Raw genomic sequence first — 6,137 nt, 5'->3', positions numbered from 1 at the left:
TTTATATCCTGCGTTGAAAAAAATTTGCAATTTCTGGTCTTTGTCATTAGGTCTTCAATCAACGGAAATGGTTGAGCTTGAGGTATTACTATTTTATTTAAGTCTCTGAAGTCTATGCATAATCTTCATCGGGTCTGGCACCGATGACTTGTCAACAAATTGCCTTCTTACGGACTTCCCGCATCCCTGTGTACGTGGATTGCTGACTTTTTAAGGGATAGGTCGATTCAGGCGGTTGCTGACGGTTTCACCTCTTCCTCACACTCCATAAATGCTGGCGTCCCACAGGGATCGGTTCTGTCTCCGACTTTGTTTTTGTTGCACATCAATGACCTTACAGTACAGTTCGTGATAGCTTTTTGTTTGACAAGCCCCCAAAGGGCACACAAACTCCAACGGCTCGGAGGGCTTTGAAGCAGAGAATGGACGGTTATCTCGAGAGTATTTCCTCCTGGGGTAAAAATAATCTCGTCGAATTTAATGTTTCAAAGACCCAATCCTGTCTGATTACGTCTAAAAGGGATCCAAATGATAATCTAGTCTCCTTCAACGGAAGCAATCTTCCGAACAGACCTTCCATTGATATGCTTGGTGTAACTATAAGTGACCAGCTCAGGTACGGGGGCTCCATCGAAGCCAGAGTAAAGTTGGCCTCTCAGAAGCTGGGCGTACTGTACAGGGCCCGCAGATACTTTAATAGTACACAACTGCTGACCCTGTACAAATCGCAAGTGCGCCTACTGTCGAATTTGGCAGCCATCTCTGGTCCGGAGCCCCTAAATACCTGAAAAAAACCCTTGACTCTGTGCAGAAACGGGCGGTCCGTTTGATAGATTCCCCAATCATAACAAACGGACTGCAATCTTTAGAGCACAGGCGTCAGGTAGGTATGCTGTCCTTGTTCTATCGGTATTACAATGGAAGATGCTCTGAGTAACTAGCGTCATTGATCCCTTCGGCACCGGTGCGTAGTCGGGATACACGCCAAACGCGCGCCCAACATTTGTACACGGTTGACATTTGTCACATGAGAACGGGTCGCTTCTACGATTCGTTCTTAAGTTCAACAGCTCGGCTGTGGCACGAACTGCCGGCTTCTGTGTTTCCTCCCTCCTACAACATGGGACTCTTCAAGACCCATGTTCACTCCTTCCTCTCCACAAAAAGACCCTCCACACAGCATCCCCAAAGACGACATAGGCCCTGAGGGAAATTACTTTCTTCAGGGCCTCCTGTGTGGAGTTATTATTAAAAAAAAATATTTTAAAAAATGCCAGATTAACTGGTGCAGCAAATGGACTGTAGGACTCTTCTATCATAAACTGATTATTGTCTAATAATTTTGCTATTTGCTCTTTTATTTCCTTTTTATCGTCTACACTGTATCTGTAAGGCCTCTTACTGCACTATTTATCCACTAGTATCCATATTTGCTTCATAACCATTAACAGTGCCAACATCATATTTACTTTTCGCAAACACTGATGTGTATTTGCCTGTTAGTTATTACCATTTATTTCTGTTTTTTGATCATTATTTAAATGATTTATTTTTATTTTAAAATCTTCTTCTTTAACATGTTCGTTATAATTTATTATGTGTTTTTCTACGGTGTTCTAATTTTCTTTTTTACTCGTATTATTCATTCAGAGTTTCTGTGATATTTGTAAGCCTTCACTTTGTATAAGTTTGAAGTGTTTTATCGTGTCTAATCCAATCAAAAAATCGCAATTGAAATTATGTTCATCAATAATGTACACATCAACATTTTTCTCCAATCCCAAAATTTTTATCTTTAAGGTTGTCGAACCACTTGTCTTTTTAACACCATTAATCGATGCTAAATCGGCTTCATTATTTTGTTTCATTTTCCTTTTAGTTTCAATAAATTAAAATTAATTAGAAAAACATTTGAACCTGAATCATAAATTCCGTATATTTCTAATTCCGATTTTATGTCCGGGTTAAATCTTCCCCATAGGAAAAACTTAACCCTTCCACACACTTCTCCACAAATCATTATCGAGTCAATCCACATTATGCAAGTGCATTATATAAGCAAAATAAATACAAAACAATATAAGAACAAGTCAATTCACCAGAGATGAAATGGGAAAATAATTCACCGACACCAGATATTTTCATATCAGAGGGTTCGGCTCGGTAGAACTCCTAACAGGGCCTATAAATCCCACTGATCCCTCAACATAAATATTTAAAAAATCTTTCGTTATCCTACATGTATTCAAAATGACCAACTTTTGCATCTTTATATATAATTTTTTTTTATAGATCTAATACGCCTAAATTTTTAATGAGAGAGATGTATTGCCAGTAGCCGAAATAACGAATGGTAATATTTTTATTGTCTGAGAATGCCAAATTCTTTTAATCTCATTTCCTAAATCTGTGTATTTTCTTATTTTTTCATTAAAAGATTTTTGAATATTACAAGTATTTGGAATAGCGACATCAATGATATAAGTTATAAATGATATAATTATTATTGTTATAATACTAGTTATGATACTTTTTTTTTTAAAGTTTGACTTTTATTAATGGTGTTACTATTCGTTTTTAGAATCGTTTTCATTTAACTCAGTCTCTATCACTGAATTGTTTACATGTTTAATTGCATTTCACTTAAATTTTTCATCCCCGTTTGTTTTAAACCAGCTTCAGAGTGGAAACGGCTACCTTTATTTAATTTTATCAACTCTTACTTTATTATCAAATGTATTTCTCTCGAATTTAACATAATTATTTTTATTGACCGTTTGTTCATGTTTACCAATTTCATTGAAAAGATTTGCATTCGATGTTATTGATTCCTTATCCATTTTGTAAATTATATAATCTGGTAGACCCATAACAATAAGTGTGTCAATATTTTTATTTATCTCCAATAATAATCTTTCTTTTTTTGTGGCATATTGCCGTAATGAACCTCCTTGAAATTTAAATGCAAATGCATATTTAACTTGTGACCAACCTTTGTTTCTGTATGTTTCACAAAAAATTGTTTTCCAAATTTTCCATCCTGCGTTTACTGTATATTTGATTAACATACTAGTGTACCAATCTAGGCACTGTTTTTCAGATAAATAATTTAAAACCTCACTTTTTTCTGTCTCCTTTAATATCTCGAAACGTTTACATTCATTCTCAAAGTCAATTGATCCATTGGTTAACATTTGATGTTTTTCCGGAAAACTTCTCAAGTAAAAATCTTTCTGCTATTTTTCCTAGATTTTTATTTTCAGTGCCCTTACTAGTATTATTGTCAGAAATGTGTAATTTCTTCCAGGTATTGTTCACCAAATTGTAAATTCCCACCTTCATCTAAGTAAATTTTCCTCAAATCTTGGGTGAAGGTAATCCATAGTTTCCGTGTTTGATGTCTTTTCTTTAGAGAATTCTTAATTTTGGTAAAAAAACATCCGTAGTTGTCATGGCGGTGTGTTTGCTTGCAAGTTTCAAATCATCGGGAAATCAAATAGTTTTTCCATCCAATGCGCTGCTAAACACTGTAAATGTGAATCGTAACTTTTCCATTTCTCTTCACTAAAAATGTCGTTTTAAAAGACAAATTAATCAATTTGTTGCTCTGAAATCAAAGAAACGACATTTAATCTTTATTTGTCGATCTTTTTTATCAAACAAATTAAATATATCGTATAGATTGCAAACTGTAAAATTCACCCGCCATAACACAGGGTCATCCCTAGCATGGAGGGTGAAATATCACAAAAATCATGTATTGAAAAAAAATCACTCAAATGTCAGCCACATAGCGAGAAAATAATAATGCTGTTTAATTTGTAACCAAGACAACACATCAATGACATTTGAAAAGCGTATAAAATAAAATAAAATAAAAATTCATAATTCAAACAAAAAGGAATCATAGACATTTCTAGGTAGGTACTTATTCATTTACATATATTTAAATATAAATAGACAAGATTTTTAAAAAAGATTAGAAATGATAAATAGGTTTGATATTAGTTGCCTTTTGAAACCCACACAATTATTAACACCAAATATATCAATAAGTTCACAGTGTTTGTTAGCAAGATGGTGAATTCTTGGAATTGGTGAATAAATAGAGTAGTTGTTACAAATTGTTACATTTAAAATAAATGGAAGGTTTTCCTATTATTTCGCTTGAGTAGAATACAAATTAAAAAAACAAATTACTCAATAAAAAATATAAAAGTAAACTACTAAAAAAATTTTTTTTTCAATAGAAACATATGAACGCGTAAAGGAAACAACTTTTTAAAAATACAGTATAATAGCTAAGATTATCTGTGACAGTTTCAATTGATTAAATTTTTTGCTTTATTATAAAATTATTTAAAAAAATAAATAAAAAACAGTTTTGCGCTTGAAATCGAACGTTTCTAGACTCCTTTTGTCAAGCGATTCTAATGCCTATTACCTACAATATAAGATATACCAAGAATATACAAAAACCAAGAATATATATGAAAAAAAACGGTTTCGATTTTTCATTTATCTCAAAACTAGAATATTGTTGGATACAATATTACACGTATATAAACAATAGATCTCAATCAACAACATTTTGTCAAAAAAGCTTCCTAAACTATTGTACTAAAATCTACAATAGAATCCCACTCTCATTCAAAACTCACATCAATATTATAATATATACATCATAGGGAGATAAGAAATAGATAAAAACTGACACCAAATACAGACTTTACTAAAAAAAACACCATTAATTATTTCATATATTTTATTTTTTATATATTCAATAATATTATTATTGGGTTTATAAAAACAGTTTATTTTTAAACAAGTTCTGCTGTGTAATTATTATTACGCGTGACAGCTGTTTCGCCCTCTGAAGGCATTATCAAACTGTGGGTAGCCCACTTAAATGTATCGTCTGTAAGTGGGCTACCCACAGTTTGATAATGCCTTCAGAGGGCGAAACAGCTGTCACGCGTAATAATAATTACACAGCAGAACTTGTTTAAAAATAAACTGTTTTTATAAACCCAATAATAATATTATTGAATATATAAAAAATAAAATGGAGTTCTACAAATTAAACTTAATAACAATAAATAAATAAAAAAAAATTTAAAAAAAATAAAAAAAAATAAAAAAAATTATTTCATATTATCTATATAACTATATTTTATTAATGTTAATTGAAATCCTCAGCACGGGAGATCCATTATTAAATCTATTTGCTACAAAGGAGAAAATAACAAAATATTTATTATTTTTCCTTAAATGGGACCACTGCATCTAATGTGACCCCAACAATGAATTAATTCATATGTGTTTGGTATCTAATAAATAAAGTGATTATCATCTAGTCGCGTCATGTCTTGACTAAAATAGATATAAATAAATAAAAAAATTTAAAAAGAGCAAAACATATATTTTTAGTATTTATAGATTTAAATATATTATTTGTAAACTACAAACAAAAGTTAATTTGGTAATTGCAACCCATTGTTGCTATATTAATCTGTATGTCTGTAACACAGTACAAATATATACTCGTATGTAGAATGTTCGGGGTAAAGTGTGCTTTGAAACTTTGGGGAGTGATTCTACACGATGCGATGGTTCAAGTAAAAAAGAACAATCCTAAAGTGTACAGTCATTAGAATAATAATAACATTGTGTGTGGTCAGTGAGTATCTCACATGGGTTACTGGGATAAAGCATTGACTCGAGATATTTGAAATTTACTCACTCATTGTTAATGACTCGAGTGAACAGAATACCTACTGTGGCTATTGTTCATTTTGCAGATTTAGTCTCCAGTATCCCCGTCAAGCCTCATATCCATCTCCTCAACATGCAGGCGGACAGGTTCTTGAAGTACAGCGTACCCAAATGGCAGGAAACCCTCAAAACAATCAAACCCATTAAAGATAACATAAGCAAGCTGGCTTTGGAACCATATCCCGATGTTCAAGTGCTGGCTGCCTTTGCGAAATTGGCATACTCGGACTGTGTGGGGGAGCTGGCCCTTCCTGAAGGGTGGCAACTGCTTACCACGGCAAGGAACGACTCCTGGGGTAATGGATACTTCGGATGCGCATTCTTGAACTCTTCAGAGCAGCAGATCGCCGTAGCCCATAGGG

The 6,137-nt window shown here is 33.0% G+C and overlaps 1 pseudogene; it reads right to left on the bottom strand.

Annotated features, from left to right (window-relative positions):
- Nucleotides 1-2,567: 2,567 nt before the first annotated feature.
- LOC149414137 (uncharacterized) lies at nt 2,568-3,492 on the bottom strand (annotated as a pseudogene).
- Between the last annotated feature and the right edge of the window lie 2,645 nt (nt 3,493-6,137).

The sequence above is a fragment of the Hesperophylax consimilis genome, chromosome 20, assembly GCF_061612785.1.
Source record: "Hesperophylax consimilis isolate HC1 chromosome 20, BYU_Hcon_1.0, whole genome shotgun sequence".
In the NCBI taxonomy this organism is placed as follows: Eukaryota; Metazoa; Arthropoda; class Insecta; order Trichoptera; family Limnephilidae; genus Hesperophylax; species Hesperophylax consimilis.
This window is presented reverse-complemented; position numbering and strand designations above follow the sequence as displayed.